The sequence below is a fragment of the Oncorhynchus mykiss genome, chromosome 21, assembly GCF_057628025.1.
Source record: "Oncorhynchus mykiss isolate SJ-2025 chromosome 21, ASM5762802v1, whole genome shotgun sequence".
Classification (NCBI taxonomy): Eukaryota; Metazoa; Chordata; class Actinopteri; order Salmoniformes; family Salmonidae; genus Oncorhynchus; species Oncorhynchus mykiss.
In genome coordinates this window covers 20063378-20083246 of record NC_143042.1, presented here as the reverse complement: position 1 = coordinate 20083246, position 19869 = coordinate 20063378, and the positions used below count along the sequence as shown (strand labels likewise).

General features: G+C 44.2%; 1 long non-coding RNA gene across 1 annotated transcript; it reads left to right on the top strand.

Moving 5' to 3' along the window:
- The first annotated feature begins 16619 nt into the window (after nucleotides 1–16619).
- LOC110500926 (uncharacterized) lies at nucleotides 16620–19630 on the top strand. Its single transcript, XR_002470177.3, has 3 exons — nucleotides 16620–16752; nucleotides 18524–18627; nucleotides 19073–19630. It is a non-coding gene; the product is annotated as an uncharacterized LOC110500926 (long non-coding RNA).
- The last annotated feature ends 239 nt before the right edge of the window (nucleotides 19631–19869 follow it).

Genomic DNA, 19869 nt, shown 5'->3' with positions numbered 1-19869 from the left:
ACCAGTGTAATAACATAATCAAATAGAACAAAGTTAATTATAGGATCTCTGTAGGTACAACCAAGTAGTGCGCTAGTGAATAAGGTGTCAGCAGCCTCTGTGTTGCACTTGCAGGGATGCAGAGTGAAGAGGTTGTGGGGATGCATCAGACTAACAGTAAGGAGACCTTGGCAGCACATCATTTCACTTCGTCACCAATGTGCCACTGGCTCTTGTCTGTTCAGAGCTCTCTCTCATTCCCTCCATCTCAATCCCTCTCTCCTTTCTTATTTCTCTCTCTCCCGTTATCCCCCTGCTCTTCCTCTACCCCTCTCTCTCTCTCTCTTTCCCAGAGTGACCTGGCACAGGACATGCATTCTGGAGTGCTGTCAGGTGTAAAGACAATTGGCTCCCAGCCCAGATGCAGTACAAACAACAAAGAAACAACAACCTCACCCAGCCACAGAAAAGACATTATGTACTCTACTATATGCCAAGTCATTTGACATATACATTGCCTTTGGAAAGTATTCAGACCCCTTGACTTTTTACACATGTTGTTACGTTACAGCCCTATTCTAAAATGTGTTACATTGTTTTTCGCCATCATCAATCTACACACAATACCCCGTAATGACAAAGCAAAAACAGTTTTTTAGAAATGTTTGCTAATTTATAAGAAGTATAAGTATTCAGACCATTTATTCAGTACTTTGTTGAAGCACCTTTGGCAGCGATTACAGCCTTGAGTCTTCTTGGGCATGATGCTACAACCTTGGCACAACTGTATTTGAGGAGATTCTCCCATTCTTCTCTGCAGATCCTCTCAAGCTCTATCAGGTTGGATGGGGAGTGTTGCTGCACAGCTTTTTTCAGGTCTCTCCAGAGATGTTCGATCGGGTTCACGTGCGGGCTCTGGCTGGGCCACTCAAGGACATTCAGACACTTGTGCCGAAGCCACTCTTGCATTGTCTTGGCTGTGTGCTTAGGGTCGTTGTCCTGTTGGAAGGTGAACTTTCACCAAAGTCTGAGGTCCTGAGCGGTCTGGAGCAGGTTTTCATCAAGGATCTCTCTGTACTTTGCTCTGTTAATCTTTGCCTCGATCCTGGCTAGTCTCCCAGTCCCTGCCGCTGAAAAACATCAGCATGATGTTGCCACCACCATGCTTCATCGTAGGGACGGTGCCAGGTTTCCTCCAAACGTGACGCTTGGCATTCAGGCAAAAGAGTTCAATCTTGGATACATCATATCAGAGAATCTTGTTTTTCATGGCCTGAGAGTCTTTTTGGTAACTTTTGGCAAACTCCAAGTGGGCTGGCATGTGCCTCTTACTGAGGAGTGGCTTCCGTCACGCCACTCTTCCATAAAGGCCTGATTGATGGAGTACTGCAGAGATGGTTGTCCTTGTGGAAGGATCTCCCATCTCCACAGAGGAACTCTAGAGCTCTGTCAGAGTGACCATCGGGTTCTGGGTCACCCCCCTGACCAAGGCCCTTCTCCCCCGGTTGCTCAGTTTGGCTTGGTGGCCAGCTCTAGGAAGAGTCTTGGTGGTTCCAAACTTCTTCCATTTAAGAATGATGGTGACCAATGTGTTCTTGGGGACCTTCAATGCTGCAGAAATGTTTTGGTACCCTTCCCCAGATCTGTGCCTTGACACAATCCTGTCTCAGAGCTCTACGGACTATTCCTTTGACCTCGTGGCTTGGTTTTTGCTCTGACATGCACTGTCAACTGTGGGACCTTATATAGACAGGTGTGTGTCTTTCCAAATCATGTCCAATCAATTGAATTTACCACAGGTGGACTCCAATAAAGTTGTAGAAATGTCTTGGGGATGATCAATGGAAACAGGATGCCCCTGAGCTTAATATCGAGTCTCACAGCAAAGGATCTGAACATTTATGAAAATAAGATATTTCTGTTTTAGTTTTTTATACATTTTTTGACATTTTTTTTAAAATCTGCTTTTGCTTTGTCATTATTTGGGTAATGTGTGTAGATTGGTGATGATTATTCTTTATTTAATCCAATTCAGAATAAGGCTGTAATGTAACAAAATGTGGAAAAAGTCAAGGGGGCTGAATACTTTCTGAAGGCACCGTACACCACAATACTGCTAATATTCCACTTTAATTTGGATGAGTGATCTTTAATCAACTAAAACCCTTTTAGTAGCCTTTTTCGGGTCATTCCCCTGTACCTGGGCCAGCCCTTTCAAGTGTCTCTTCATATCAGTAGTGCATTTTGTAAATGGGAGATGTTGACCTTGTCGCCCTGGTAAAAGTAGCTGATGAAAGCTCCATCTCTCCTCCACCTCTCCTCTGGCCTCTGTCGCATTCTGTCTATCCTCCCTCGGCTCCTCCACTGACAGTGTGTGTTTCTGAGTCAGACAGCAACGACTGCAGCTCTTGGAGCTATCTCCCCCAATGGAAATGTCACCGAATATCTCAGATTCTCATCCCAAAATATCAGCACCTTGGACCAAGCAGACGGCTCTGGTCAAATGTAGTGCACTATATAGGGAATATGGTGCCATTTGGGAAGCACACTGAGAGTCTCCTGGCACAAATGCTTTAACTACTCCACTGCCATCTCTTTAGTGAGCTTTGAGATTAATACATCTCCTCCGATTCTGACAGCAGCTTCGTTCCACTTAAATAACTTGGGTTGGTTTTATTTTTAGCAATACTGCAGACTAAGGTAACCAGGGCTGGAAGGGGAGCTAGCCGGTCGTCCGTTCTATCACCTGTGTAAATCTCATGCTCCATGAACTAATGTCTGTCTCTGTTCACTGCTTAGGTGAAAGCTCATCTGGGTGTCTCAGGTGGATTCTGCTGTAGCACTAAACAAGACCACCTTCTCCTATCTCCCTCCACTTTTAATGATCTGCCTCCCTAAGCTCTCTCTCACACACAGAAACACACACACACAGGTACACACACACATTCTCTCTCTCTCTCTCTCTTCCTCTCTTTGTAGGGATTATTCTAATATTTCACTGGCTATGTGTTGCATCAGCAGGAATTACATTTTGGGGCTGTGTGACATGTTTCCTCCTTGACAAGCTGTTAGGCGGAAAGCCTCCCTCTGAGTCTAGCTGCTAGTAGTACAGACACACAGACACACACCAGCTAATGAAATGCTGCTTATCCATATTTAATGAGGATTTATCACAGACCGTTTGACCTAGTATTGCTGTAGAGGAGTTGTGAGGAACCAGGCTATTCAGAATGGATCATGGTCTCAAAACACCCATTAAGTTGAGTCCTTCATGGATCATTCATGCACACACAGGAGCGTGCACGGACGCACACACGCACGCAGACACAAACTCCCACACCCTCACACACCTGATTTCCTACAAACCTGCACACTCAAATACTGTCTCTCCCGCACTCTTTCTTGCTCCCCCCTCTCTCTCTTTCTCTCTCTCTCTCTCTCTGTGTCACACACCCCTACACACAATGTCTCGATCTACCCTTTCTATTACCCTTTCCATGAGGCATCATCATTACCATAGAAACTCCTCTATGGCGTTACTGGCGAGCCTCTATCTCTCAGGTGTAGGGCAGATACCCATGGCAGATACACATGGGGCTGGAGTTCTGTATCCCTTTTTCCCTTCTGAATTATCATCTCACACAGACAGACACACAGACAGTCAGGCAGGCACACAGACAGGCATACACACTCACGACTCCCCCTACCCCGCCCTAATGCACACACACACACATAAATCCCCCATGATATTTTGTAGATGGTCAGTAGATTAGAACTACCTGCGTGCAGAGTGCAAGGTCAGCTGTGTTAATTCTGCCTCATGAGCAAAAACAACATGTTTATTTGCCCAGCCTTCAGGGCTAGCGAGCCTGACTGGGCTCAGTCCCACCCTATAGGCAGTAGGGAGATGTGAGTCACTGTTGTCAGGTAAGAAATGGAGGGATGGGAGATGAAGAGGAAGGAAAAGGGAAAGAGAAAGTGTAGTGAACCACGAGATGAGTTCATCAGAACAGCTAATATGGCATATAGTCTAATACTGTAGCCTACTGTATTTAGAGCATCAGAGCAGACAGTGCCATAGACACTGCATGGTTCCCAATGACATGACGTGGGGATGAGAAACAGACCATACAGTATGTGACACTGGGATCAGCTGTACTCCTTAGCACATTGGCACAACCCCCCTTGGGTTATCGGAGATCTTTGTGGGCTATACTCGGCCTTGTCTCAGGATGGTTAGTTGGTGGTTGAAGATATCCCTCTAGTGGTGTGGGGGCTGTGCTTTGGCAAAGTGGGTGGGGTTATATCCTGCCTGTTCGGCCCTGTCCGGGGGATATCGTTGTACGGGGCCACAGTGTCTCCTGACCCCTCCTGTCTCAGCCTCCAGTATTTATGCTGCAGTAGTTTATGTGTCGGGGGGCAGGAGTCGGTCTGTTATATCTGGAGTATTTATCCTGTCTTATCCGTTGTCCTGTCTGAATTTAAGTATGCTCTTTCTAATTCTTTCTCTCTTTCTTTCTTTCTCTTTCTTTCTTTCTCTCTCTCTCAGAGGACCTGAGCCCTAGGATCATGCCTCAGGACTACCTGGCCTGACGACTCCTTGCTGTTCCCAGTCCACCTGGCCGTGCTCCTGCTCCAGTTTCAATTGTTCTGCCTGCGGCTATGGAACCCTGACCTGTTCACCGGACGTGCTACCTGTCCCAGACCTGCTGTTTTCAACTCTCTAGAGACAGCAGGAGCGGTAGAGATATTCTGAATGATCGGCTATGAAAAGCCAACTGACATTTACTCAAGAGGTGTTGCACCCTCGACAACCACTGTGATTATTATTATTTGACCCTGCTGGTCATCTATGAACATTTTAACATCTTGGCCATGTTCTGTTATAATCTCCACCTGGCACAGCCAGAAGAGGACTGGCCACCCCTCATAGCCTGGTTCCTCTCTAGGTTTCTTCCTAGGTTTTGACCTTTCTAGGGAGTTTTTCCTAGCCACCGTGCTTCTACACCTGCATTGCTTGCTGTTTAGGATTTTAGGCTGGGTTTCTGTACAGCACTTTGTGACATTAGCTGGTGTAAGAAAGGCTTTATAAATAAATACATTTGATTGATTGTCCCTCCATGTCTAAGAACCACAGATGTATGAATCGGAAAAACAAAAATCTAGTGGCCCTTGACGTACGTGGTTCTTATGAGAGGAATGCACTGTATCAGAATCACATGATGTGTTGTTGTTCAGACGATTGATGTGGCCATAGATAACAGCTGAGAGCAGAGCAGACAAACCCACTCCAACCCAGTGAATAGCAGGGGAAATAGTTCCCTATGGATGACGGAGACAGCACTGGAGCACAATGCGCACCATATAGGACCTCACACAGACTGCATTGTGTATGTGGAAGAATTTGTACTGAAGGAACAAACTAAGAACTGGGGGAGTGCTTACAGTGGCTTGCGAAAGTATTCACCCCCCTTGCCATCTTTCCTATTTTGCTGTCTTACAACTTGGAATTAAAATCGATTTTTTGGGGGGGCGGGGGTTGTATCATTTGATTAACACAACATGCCTACCACTTTGAAGATTCAAAATATGTTTTATTGTGAAACAGACATGAAATAAGACATAACAACTGAAAACTTGAGCGTGCATATCTATTCACCCCCCAAAGTCAATACTTTGTAGAGGCACCTTTTGCAGCAATTACAACTGCAAGACTCTTGGGGTATGTCTCTATAAGCTTGGCACATCTAGGATTTTTGCCCGTTCTTTAAAGCAAACCTTCTCCAGCTAATTCAAGTTGGATGGGTTCTGCTGGTGTACAGCAATTTTTAAGTCATACCACAGATTCTCAATTGGATTGAGGTCTGGGCTTTGACTAGGCCATTCCAATAAATTGAAGTGTTTCCCCTTAAACAACTTGAGTGTTGCTTTAGCAGTATGCTTAGGGTCAGGGTGGCCGCCAGGGGCGGCAGGGTAGCCTAGTGGTTAGAGCGTTGGACTAGGAACCGGAAGGTTGCAAGTTCAAACCCCCGAGCTGACAAGATACAAATCTGTCGTTCTGCCCCTGAACAGGCAGTTAACCCACTAGGCCGTCATTGAAAATAAGAATTTGTTCTTAACTGACTTGCCTAGTTAAATAAAGGTAAAAAAAAATACAAAAATAGTAATAATTGTCCTGCTGGAAGGTGAACCTCTCAAATCTCTGGAAGACTGAAACAGATTTCCCTCAAGAATTTCCCTGTATTTAGTGCCATCCTTCAACTCTGACCAGTTTCTCAGTCCCTGCCGATGAAAAACACCCCAACAGCATGATGCTGCCACCACCATGCTTCACTGTGGGGATGGTGTTCTCGGGGTGATGAGAGGTGTTGGGTTTGCACCAGACATAACATTTTCCTTGATGGCCAAAAAGCTCAATTTTAGTGTTATCTGACCAGAGTACCTTCTTCCATATGTTTGGGGAGTCTCCCACAGGCCTTTTGGCAAATACCAAACGTGTTTGCTTATTTTATTCTTTAAGCAATGGCTTTTTTCTGGCCACTCTTCTGTAAAGTCCCGCTCTGTGGAGTGTACGGCTTAAAGAAGTCCTATGGACAGATACTCCAATCTCTGCTGTGGAGCTTTGCAGCTCCTTCAGGGTTATCTTTGGTCTCTTCGTTGCCTCTCTGATTAATGCCCTCCTTGTCTGGTCTGTGAGTTTTGGTGGACGGCCCTCTCTTGGCAGGTTTGTTGTGGTGCCATATTCTTTCAATTTTTTCAGTAATGGATTTAATGGTGCTCCGTGGGATGTTCAAAGTTTACAGGTAACGAGTTCAAACAGGTGCAGTTAATGCAGGTAATGAGTGGAGAACAGGAGGGCTTCTTAAAGAAAAACTAACAGGTCTGTGAGAGCCGGAATTCTTACTGGTTGCTAGGTGATCAATTACTTATGTCATGCAATAAAATGCAAATTAATTACTTAAAAATCATACAATGTGATTTTCTGGATTTTTTTTTGTTTTAGATTCCGTCTCTCACAGTTGAAGTGTACCTATGATATAAATTACAGAATTCTACATGCTTTGTAAGTAGGAAAACCTGCAAAATCGGCAGTGTATCAAATACTTGTTCTCCCCACTGTATATACTGAGCTCATGTCACAGATCATGTGACACTTAGATGGCACACAGTTGGACTTTATTTAACTAATTACAGTGCCTTGCGAAAGTATTCGGCCCCCTTGAACTTTGCGACCTTTTGCCACATTTCAGGCTTCAAACATAAAGAAATAAAACTGTATTTTTTTGTGAAGAATCAACAACAAGTGAGACACAATCATGAAGTGGAAAGACATTTATTGGATATATCAAACTTTTTTAACAAATCAAAAACTGAAAAATTGGGCGTGCAAAATTATTCAGCCCCTTTACTTTTAGTGCAGCAAACTCTCTCCAGAAGTTCAGTGAGGATCTCTGAATGATCCAATGTTGACCTAAATGACTAATGATGATAAATACAATCCACCTGTGTGTAATCAAGTCTCCGTATAAATGCACCTGCACTGTGATAGTCTCAGAGGTCCGTTAAAAGCGCAGAGAGCATCATGAAGAACAAGGAACACACCAGGCAGGTCCGAGATACTGTTGTGAAGAAGTTTAAAGCCGGATTTGGATACAAAAAGATTTCCCAAGCTTTAAACATCCCAAGGAGCACTGTGCAAGCGATAATATTGAAATGGAAGGAGTATCAGACCACTGCAAATCTACCAAGACCTGGCCGTCCCTCTAAACTTTCAGCTCATACAAGGAGAAGACTGATCAGAGATGCAGCCAAGAGGCCCATGATCACTCTGGATGAACTGCAGAGATCTACAGCTGAGGTAGGAGACTCTGTCCATAGGACAACAATCAGTCGTATATTGCACAAATCTGGCCTTTATGGGAGAGTGGCAAGAAGAAAGGCTTTTCTTAAAGATATCCATAAAAAGTGTTGTTTAAAGTTTGCCACAAGCCACCTGGGAGACACACCAAACATGTGGAAGAAGGTGCTCTGGTCAGATGAAACCAAAATTGAACTTTTTGGCAACAATGCAAAACGTTATGTTTGGCGTAAAAGCAACACAGCTGAACACACCATCCCCACTGTCAAACATGGTGGTGGCAGCATCATGGTTTGGGCCTGCTTTTCTTCAGCAGGGACAGGGAAGATGGTTCAAATTGATGGGAAGATGGATGGAGCCAAATACAGGACCATTCTGGAAGAAAACCTGATGGAGTCTGCAAAAGACCTGAGACTGGGACGGAGATTTGTCTTCCAACAAGACAATGATCCAAAACATAACGCAAAATCTACAATGGAATGGTTCAATAATAAACATATCCAGGTGTTAGAATGGCCAAGTCAAAGTCCAGACCTGAATCCAATCGAGAATCTGTGGAATGAACTGAAAACTGCTGTTCACAAATGCTCTCCATCCAACCTCACTGAGCTCGAGCTGTTTTGCAAGGAGGAATGGGAAAAAATGTCAGTCTCTCGATGTGCAAAACTGATAGAGACATACCCCAAGCGACTTACAGCTGTAATCGCAGCAAAAGGTGGCGCTACAAAGTATTAACTTAAGGGGGCTGAATAATTTAGCACGCCCAATTTTTCAGTTTTTGATTTTTAAAAAAAGTTTGAAATATCCAATAAATGTTGTTCCACTTCATGATTGTGTCCCACTTGTTGTTGATTCTTCACAAAAAAATACAGTTTTATATCTTTATGTTTGAAGCCTGAAATGTGGCAAAAGGTCGCAAAGTTCAAGGGGGCCGAATACTTTCGCAAGGCACTGTATGTGACTTCTGAAGGTAATTGGTTGCACCGGATCTTATTTAGGGGCTTCATAGCAAAGGGGGTGAATACATGTCCATGCACCACTTTTCAATTTTTAATTTTTTTACATTTTTTGAAACACTTCAAAATTCACTTCAGCAATTTGGACTATTTTGTTTATGTCCATTACATGAAATCCAAATAAAAATGAATTTAAATTACAGGTTGTAATGCAACAAAATAGGAAAAACGCCAAGGGGGGTGAATACGTTTGCAAGGCGCTGTATGTCACAGACAGAGTCCCGAGTGGCAAGAGAGAAAGCTGAAGGGACAGCTTTAGATCGTACTCTCAGACATCTCAGACCATAATACGATCATATCTGATTCACATGTGGATTATAGGCACAACTGAACCGCTTCGTATGATTCTGATACTGTCATAACTATCCAATTTAGTGACAGGTCAAGCATTTAAGCCGTACATACTGTATGCTTTTAGTAGCAAATTAGCAGCGTTTTCAAGCAGTGTTTAAAAGACAACATAGTGCTCTCTGCAGTAGTCACAGTTTGTCCCCGTACACTACAATACAGTATCTAACCTTGGATGATCTGAAAGACAAGGGCGGTGACATTCGTCATTCTGAGTCACATGCCCTGAAGGAACAATGGCTTCTGTGTGACAGTGTGGCTGCAGTGTGTTTCCTGAGTGGGGCGACAAGAGTGGGAGACAGAGGTCCAAATGAACCAGCCGGCCGGACCTGTATCCTAGCAAGCAAATACACAGAGGCGGGCATAGTGACACGCACACACACAGTGACAGGAACACACACACGTTGAAATACACACACATACACAAATACACACACATACACACAAAAAGGAAGGAAGTTGGTACTACTGGCACAAGCTTTCTCAGTCACTGCAGACCCGACGTTCTCTTAAAACCCTTTCAGCTCTCTCTCTCCATTCAACCCACACACCCTGACAGGCATTGTCTACTTGACATGGTAATGAATGAAGGGTCGACCAGGGGTTAAATCAGGAAGGAACGGAGAGGGTAGCTGGGAAGGGAATCTGATTTCACCCACCTGAAGACGGGAGGCAGCACACTCTAGTCTACAGTAGGAATTTGTGCTCTTTTAAAGACACAACTTAATTGAGAGGACTCATTAGGTCATTAAAACAATTCCAATTGAACCCCTGGAAAACAGAAATGACTACTACATATTCTCATTTACAGTACATAATAATGAGAGTACTGTGGGGAGCTCGAAATGCCAGAGCTATGTTCAGTTGATCTGACATGAGCAAGGCTATATATTTTCTAATAGACCACAGAAGTGCCTCCCTCCTTTCTCCATCCTTTAACAGTGATTACTGCTAGCTCACTGATGATGCTCATTTAGCTGCATTATGCTCAATGGAATCATGCAACTCTGCTGACATACAGTATGTTCCCCAATATGTTCCCTCTCACTGCTGAAGGTGATGCAGCATTGTACAGTAGTTACAGATGTTGGCTCTTAATTTGACCAGTATTGTCCCAGAAAAAATCCTACAGGATTGTAATGTTTACGTTGCTTGATCGGGGGTTAGGCTAGTATCTGGCGAAAAGTAGGCTACATGAAAAGTACAATACTGTTAATATAACCGTGTGCTGGCTTGGGTTTTCAGTGTTATGTAAATGTATGTAAATCATGAAGCTCATCTGCATTTTCTGTGGTGCAGGAAAATTCTCAGCAACAAAAGAGTGATCAAATGACGATCCTGTATCTGTATCAGGACAGATTCTACACATTCATTATGAACCTCATAACTCAGTGGTTTTTGACCTGAGGCCTATCAACAAGGGCACTTGGAGGGATTCATAAGAACATATAGGCCTAATGATCAGTTACACATGTTTTGAGATTGGTTTGGCTAAAGATAATGAATGGATATTTGGTGGCATTTACTATCCATTCGTTTATTCTGTTTGGAATATTTTAAATACGCACATCTGCTACAGTCAGTGACGGTAGTTATCCATGTTGATGTGTAAATGTTTGGCGACAGTATTAAGATTAGGGGTAAAGTTAAGACATTAACTCCTAAATCTTACGGTTAGGCATTAACTCCGAATGGTTAAGGTTTGGGATAAGCTGGGATAGGCTTAAGACGCTGGATATCGAACATGCAACCAGAGGCAGATGCTTACGCCCATCCACCATCCCCGTCCACAGCGCTTGGCAAAACCTACTTGAAGGAAACAGCGCTCACTGGCCAGTTTCTACTTCATCTCCCGAACTTCTCAGATATGGATGGATGTTGAATACTGACTTGTATTAAGGGTGACGACAGTGTTTATTAGGCGTTAATGATTCTGGGAGTGTCAGGTTTAAGTATGTACGCCTCCTAATCATTGTTCGGGCAAGATACTTGTGAAACAGCGTGTGTCGGAGACTATAGCTATGCTCAGCTGAGTGAGTGCCAGGCCTGTTTTAGGGTATCCTAGGTGAAAGAGGGAATGACGGCCATTCTATTTACCTTTATTTATTTAACTAGGCAAGTCAGTTAAGAACAAATTCTTATTTTCAATGACGGCCTAGGAACAGTGGGTTAACTGCCTGTTCAGGGGCAGAATGACAGATTTATACCTTGTCAGCTCAGGGATTTGAACTAGCAACCTTTCGGTTACCTAGTCCACCACTCTAACCACTAGGCTACCCTGCCGCCCCAAAGGCTATTTATTACAGATGACTATCTGATTATTATACCTTAGTTTAGAGGATGATTCATCTGATTGTTCCAGTGAAGTTCGAGTTGGAATATTCTGGCATGGCATTTTACAGCTGAGTGATCAGGGATGTTCGAAAAAGGTCAGATCTCTGTGGGGCAGTCCTGTGTGTCTGTCTCCCTAGGACTGAGTGGGATGAAGCTGCTCCTAGATGTAGATCTCAGGTCAGTTCTGTCTTTTATTTATTTTGGTTGGTGGTGAGGAAGGCTATGCTGATCCTAGATCTGTGTTTACAAGATGCTCGGAGAGAGGAGGAGCTTGCAGTCCAAGAACATTGACCTCACAAGCAAGAACACTGCAAAATCATGTAATTACTTTCATGGAGTAACATATCCTTCATTGTGTTGATGTTTCTATGAAATGAGTTGTTGCTAAAATACATGTTGCTGATAACATGCACGTCTACATTGATGGTTTGCTGCTTCCTTGAAATCTGTTGAGGTTAGGGATGTTAACCGTGTGCAACGGGTGGTCGTTTCGGAATGATCTCCACCTCGGTAATTACATGGCAATGTCTTCAATCTCGCTGCACTTATGAAGAGCTGCTACATTCATATTTCTGTCATCGCCATAGTAACCGAAAGGTCTTTGCTGAGTATCTTTCAGAACAAAATGGGAAAAGTCTTATCTTCCGTCATCAGATATGCTTAAAGAGCACTAACTGAGGGATGGTATGTGTGTGTGTGTGTGTGCGTGCGTGTGTGTGTCGGTGTGTGTGGGCTGATGTGCTGGTAGGTAGGAGAGAAAGAATCCTCGCCTGGGGAGTTGGCTGTTGCTAGGTGGAGGCTGAAGCAGTACAGAGAGATACAGTGTCTCTTATAACATTGTGTTAACACTGTAGCTTGCCAACGCCCACTCAGACACCCCCAGTCAGTCTGGAGAAGTAAACCAACCCACACAGACTGGAGAAACCCACATAGACTGGAGAGATAATGATGAGAAATAAAGAGCATCTGGACAACAAAGGGCCAGCTAAAGGAGGCCAATGCCCTGAGCCTCCTACTGTGTGAGTCATCAGAGCCCTGCTCTCTCTGTTCCTGGGGGGGCTACACACTCACTCACACACACACACACACAGAGGGAGTTCACCATGGCAACAGGGCGATCAGGGCAGCGGGAAGTCGTCTCAGTCTGACACAGGTGTGAGAACAGATAACGTACACTTGACCAGATATGTAGAAGAGATGGTTACTGGGGTGTTTTCCTCTCCGACTCCTGTACTGTAAACTGCATCCACCTAAAGATGTAATGATAGCCTAAACCCCTGAATAAGTGTGTGCACAGTACGTGTTAGTTTGAATACATACACAAACGAAGTACACACACACACTGTCACGTTCTGACCTTAGTTCCTTTTTTATGTATTTGTGCTAGGTTGGTCAGGGTGTGAGTTGGGGTGGGTAGTCTATGTCCTTTTTTCTATGTTATATTTCTGTGTTTGGCCTAGTATGGTTCTCAATCAGAGGCAGGTGTCGTTCGTTGTCTCTGATTGAGAATCATACTTAGGTAGCCTGTTTTCCCCATTTTTGGTTGTGGGTGTTTCATTTCTGTTTAGTGTCTGTTCACCTGGCAGAACTGTTTCGGTTTCTCTTCGTTGTTATTTTGTGTAGTGTTCAGTTTGCTCAATTAAAACATGTCGAACACTTAGCACGCTGCATCTAGGTCCTCACCTTCTTCCACCAACAGCCGTTACAGAAACACCCACCAACCAAGGACCAAGCAGCGTGGTATCGAGCAGCAGCGTTCTCTGGACTCATTGACATGGGAGGAGATTTTAGACGGTAAGGGAACATGGGCACAGGCTGGGGAATATCGCCGCCCCAAGGAAGAACTGGAGGCAGCGAGAGCTGAGCGGCGGCGATATGAGGAGGCAGCACGGCAGCGCGACAGGCACGAGAGGCAGCCCCCAAACATTTTTATGTCTTTGTGTTAGGTTGGTCAGGGCGTGAGTTGGGGTGGGTAGTCTGTGTCCTTTTTTCTATGTTATATTTCTATGTGTTTGGCCTAGTATGGTTCTCAATCAGAGGCAGGTGTCGTTAGTTGTCTCTGATTGAGAATCATACTTAGGTAGCCTGTTTTCCCCATTTTTGGTTGTTCAATTAAAACATGACGAACACTTACCACGCTGCATCTTGGTCCTCACCTTCTTTCACCAACAGCCGCTACACACACACAGTACAAGACCGTCAACATATTTGCATTTATCGTTCCAAAAACGACTCAATGTCCTGATTGCACAGCCTCAGTCACCCGAGCCGAGGCAGACTAGCTTGTTTCCTGACAGAGAAATAATGATAGAATGCAGCTATTACTATAACAGAATGAGTCTGAGAGAGAGGGAGGGAGAGAGAGAGATAGATATGTACAGTTGAAGTCAGAAGTTCACATACAACTAGGTTAGGGTCATTAAAACTCGTTTTTCAACTTCTCCACAACTTTCTCCAAAAAGTATGATATTTGTCCCCATGTGCAGTTGCAGACCATAGTCTGGCTTTTATGGAGCTGTTGGAGCAGTGGCTTCTTCTTTGCTGAGCGGCATTTCAGGTGATGTCGATATAGGACTCGTTTTACTGTGGATATAGATACTTTTGTACCTGTTTCCTCCAGCATCTTCACAGGGTCCTCTGCTGTTTTTCTGGGATTGATTTGCAAGTACTTTCATCTCCAGGAGACAGAACGCGTCTCCTTCCTGAGCAATACGACGGCTGCGTGGGTCCATGGTGTTTATACTTACATACTATTTTTTTGTACAGATGAACATGGTACCTTCAGGCATTTGGAAATTGCTCCCAAGGATGAACCAGACCTGTGGAGGTCTACAGTTTGTTTTCTGAGGTCTTGGCTGATTCATTTTGATTTTCCCATGATGTCAAGCAAAGAGGCACTGAGCTTGAAGGTAGGCCTTGAAACAAATCCACACCTCTAATTGACTCATATGATGTCAATTAGCCTATCAGAAGCTTCTAAAGCCATGACATAATTTTCTGGTATTTTCCAAGTTGTTTAAAGGCACAGTCAACTTAGTGTATGTCAACTTCTGACCCACTGGAATAGTGAATTATAAGTGAAATAATCTGTCTGTGAACAATTGTTGGAAAAATGACTTGTGTCATGCACAAAGTAGATGTCCTAACCGACTTGCCAAAACTATAGTTAACAAGAAATGTGTGGAGTGGTTGTAAAACAGGTTTTAATGACTCCAACCTAAGTGTATGTAAACTTCCGACTTTAACTGTATATATATATATATATATATAGAGAGAGAGAGAGATATTATATTATTTAGTATATTATCTACTTCACTTGCTGTGGCAATGTTAACATAGGTTTCCAATGCCAATAAAGCCCCTTGAATTTAATTTGAATTGAGACAGAGACAGACAGAGGAAGAGAGAGACAGACAGACAGAGGAAGAGAGAGAGAGACAGACAGACAGAGAGAGAGATGGGGAGACTGAGAGATAAAGATGTGGGTCAGTGTCTAATAGGCCAGAAACACATTGAGTCCAGACCAGTCAATAACTACATTCCTCTGGCCAAAGCCCACTGAACGTCATCGCGTTGCACCTGATCTGTCACGACTTCTGCCGAAGTTGATGCCTCTCCTTGTTCGGGCGGTGCTCGGCGGTCGACGTCACCGGTCTTCTAGCCATCATTGATCCATTTTTCATTTTCCATTGGTTTTGTCTTGTCTCCCTACACACCTGGCTCCAATCCCATTCATTACCTGTATTTAACCCTCTGTTTCCCCTCATGTCCTTGTCAGAGATTGTTTGTTTTTCATGTTCGTGAATGTTGTATTGGTGAGCGACGGGTCCTCGTACCCACTTTGCTTTTATTACTGTATGTACTATGGTTTTGAAGTTATTAAACTACTCCATTGATACCAAGTATCGATTCTCCTGCGCCTGACTTCCCTGCCACCTATACACATGACGTGACATGATCTGCATAGCTGATTGATCCATTACTATTACAGTCCATTGCGGTGCTGTGTGTCTTTGTGAAATGTCAGGGGATTACATGTTTTTTTTTATTCATCCTGTTGTGTGTAATGTGATGCTGTTGTTTTGCTTCATGTTGTTTTGAATTGTGTGTTCACGTTCACAGGGCTCCCTTGAGAATGAGACCCTGGTCTCAATGGTGACACCCTGTCTAAATAAAACTATTTAACTATATTATACGCATGAGTAAATCTGGGTTCAGGGTGCAGTATCAGTACAAACGATCGTGGATAAGAAAAAGGCAGTGACAACTCTGAAGTGGAGAAATTGTGTTCTGTCGGAAGGCAGGAGAGGAGATGAGGGAGGGAGGAGTATAGTGTTGAACTATAATAACCAATGTGACACTGTGCCCTATGGATATTGGATTATAGGAGGATTTGAAGATGTCACTGGGCTTTGGTTGGTTTGATGACATGGTATAGTAGAGGTTAGAGATACTGTAGTGTGATGGAGGGGATGACTGTCACTAAGCTCTGACAGAATAAATGTCCCCTGGCAGCTGCTCCTCAAGGTCACCGCACATCAGTGTCCTTCCATCCTTCCTGCCTTCCATCCTTTCTTCCCTGCTTCCTTCCTTCCCTCCTTCATCCTTCCCTTCCTTGCAGTACTCAACTCTACAATGTGCAGTAGGCTCCTATTGACCTGCCTCTAGCAGGCATCCTGTTCCAAAATACTTGCGGGTGTTGGTACTGTAGATTCAACTTTAGAATTTAATTTCTCACTTCTGGGGCTGCTCAATAATGTATCGTTATTGCAGTGGCAGAACACGAGGTCTGGTGAGATGATTTCTACCTTCTTATTTACTAATATATGAGAGAGCGGGAGAGAGAAAGGAGAGGATGTTATCATGGTTAAAGATGGATGGAGACGAAGGTGGGTACACTTGCCTACTGCAGTCCCTACGGAGGAGGAAGCTGCCAACAGCTCTGTTGAGGTCAGGCTCATAGCAAATTAGGATGTTGAGGAAGAGGACCTTGAAGGCATTATTATTATGTACTATTATGCCTATATATATCAGGTCTATGTTTTTTAAATACTATCGCTCTCCCTCTTTCTCTCTTAATGTAGGACAGTGTGGTAGACTGTCGGCTCTCAGACCTTCGTGAGGAGGACACTGTAAAAGGACAAGCAGGGACAGGAGAGACTGAAGAACGTGCTGAGGAACAATCACACCGTCAGAGGACACGACTTCACATCCCAGGTGAGCAGAATACGATACACCAGGGTTACAGGACACACACTAACACACACACACACAAGACATTGACTGGCAGAGAATCAACATTTGGCTAGCCTGGTACCAGATCTGTTCATCCTATTGTATGATTGAAGTGCTTTGAGAGACTAGTCAAGGACCATGTCACCTCCACCCTACCTGACACCCTAGACCCACTCCAATTTGCTTACCGCCACAATAGGTCCACAGACGACGCAATCGCAATCACACTGCCCTAACCCATCTGGACAAGAGGAATACCTATGTAAGAATGCTGTTCATCAACTACAGCTCAGCATTTAACACCATAGTACCCTCCAAACTCGTCATTAGGCTCGAGACCCTGGGTCTCGACCCCGCCCTGTGCAACCGGGTCCTGGACTTCCTGACGGGCCACCCCCAGGTGGTGAGGGTAGGAAACAACATCTCCACCCCACTGATCCTCAACACTGGGGCCCCACAAGGGTGCGTTGTCAGCCCTCTCCTGTACTCCCTGTTCACCCATGATTGCGTGGCCATGCACGCCTCCAACTCAATCATCAAGGTTTCAGACGACACTACAGTGGTAGGCTTGATTACCAACAATGACAAGATGACTTACAGGGAGGAGGTGAGGGCCCTCAGAGTGTGGTGTCAGGAAAATCACACTCAATGTCAACAAAACAAAGGAGATGATAGTGGACTTCATGAAACAGAAGAGGGAGCAGCCCCCTATCCACATCGACGGGACAGTAGTGGAGAAGGTGGAAAGTTTTAAGTTCCTCGGCGTACACATCACGGACAAACTGAAATGGTCCACCCACACAGACAGCATGGTGAAGAAGGTGCAGCAGCGCCTCTTCAACCTCAGGAGGATGAAGAAATTTGGCTTGTCACCAAAAGCACTCACAAACTTTTACAGATGCACAATCGAGAGCATCCTGTCGGGCTGTATCACCGCCTGGTGCGGCAACTGCTCCGCCCACAACCATATGGATCTCCAGAGGGTAGTGAGGCCTGCACAACGCATCACCGGCGGCAAACTACCTGCCCTCCAGGACACCTACACCACCCGATGTCACAGGAAGGCCAAAAAGATCATCAAGGACATCAACCACCAGAGCCACTGCCTGTTCACCCCGCTATCATTCAGAAGGCGAGGTCCGTACAGGTGCATCAAAGCTGGGACTGAGAGACTGCTAAACAGCCATCACTAACATTAAGTGGCTGCTGCCAACATACTGACTCAAATCTCTAGCCACTTTAACAATGAAAAATTGGATGTAATAAACGTATCACGAGCCACTTTATATAATATTTACATAACCTACATTACTCATCTCATATGTATATACACTGTACTCTATACCATCTACTGCATCATCCATATATTTTTATGACCATATTCTTATTCATTCATTTACATTGGTGTGTATAAGGTATTTGTTGTGAAATTGTTAGATTACTTGTTAGATATTACTGCATGGTCGGAACTAGAAGCACAAGCATTTCGCTACACTCGCATTAACATCTGCTAACCATGTGTATGTGACAAATACAATTTGATTTGATTTGCGGGTAAGCGGTTATGCATCGTAGGGGGTCGAAATTGTTTTAGGTTGAGGCACTCCAGGTAGTATGAATCATTACGCACATAGGGACCAGTAAAGGTAGGTATCAAACATGTCTACACTGACACCCTGTCTAGGGAATAGGGTACAATTTCGAATGCAGCCCTATCATTGAAAGAAGATAAACTATTGTTCCTCCTGTGCAGGGTGTTGGTCTACACTGAGAAGACAGGTGAGGAGAAGGGTCGTGTGAGAAGTCTGGTTGTCAAACAGACTAAGATCCTGGGGAAGGCATCCTACAAGCAGATGGGTCAGTATGTCCAAACACAATATTAAAAGTATACTCCATATGGATGTTGAATAGAATACCCTTATGAAACCAGATTGACCACTGTGCTAACACTGGTTCCACTTCACTTCACCGTAAACGGGTCAGAGTCAGGCAGGTACAGAACGGCAGGCAGGCTCAGGTTCAGGGCAGGCAAAATGGTCAGAATCAGGGAAACTAGGAAACAATACTTGAGCAAGCAGGGAGATGGGAAAACACGCTGGTAAGACCTGACAATACAAGAACTGGCAACAGACAAACAGAGAACACAGGTATAAATACACTGGGGATAATGAGTAAGATCAGCGACACCTGGAGGGGGGTTGAGACAAGCACAAAGGGTGTGACTCAGCCTACCAACACCTGACCCAAACCGCCTCCACACTCGTCTTCTTTCTCCCATCTTCACCTCCTTCTGGTCCCCCAGCTTACTCCCCCACCACTGGCCCTGCCTCCTACTCCTGTCGGCCAACCAAACACCGGCTGCACATCCAGGTCCACCGCAGCTACTCCAAGTTAGCCGACTCTGCCCACCAGAGGCTCCCACCTCAGGTCCTCCAGGACCCTATTCTGCATGTTCCTCATCCTTGTATGTTTTCATTTCCTTATACCATACATTTAGCATGCCAGCCTGCCTGCATTTTTGATTGATGACTCCCATGTCCTTGGAGATGTAACGAACTTGTAAAGACTATAAAATAATGATGGGCTTTGAAAATTGTTCCTGTTATGACTCTGCACGTGATAAGCTATAGACCTAGTGTAATTGATGTACAGATACAATTTGAGTTATGAAAGCCAATTATTGTTATTATATGCCTTATTCTTATGTTATGTAATTCCGGATACATTTTGATGACATTATCCCTCAGATTAATATTGTATATAATGTTATGGCTCTATGATGGTGATAACTTTTTTACAGGTTTGAATGACACAATGTATTCCACTAACCTCATTCTTTCAATAAACGTATTGTTTTATTGATATTATATTATTGGTTTTTCACAAAAATGCTGGTTTAAAACCAACCTAATTTGGGCAAATATTGGATAGAACACACGTTGGGTTATTTTTACTCAGCCAGTTGTGTCCCAAACAACCCATTGTTTCCTTTAAGGTGGGTTGTTGATGCTGGATTTTACACCCGTTTCAAATAGCTGAAAATACAATATTTTGGGTTATGGAAAACATATTCCACAGGGGTTTAGATGCTACAATGAT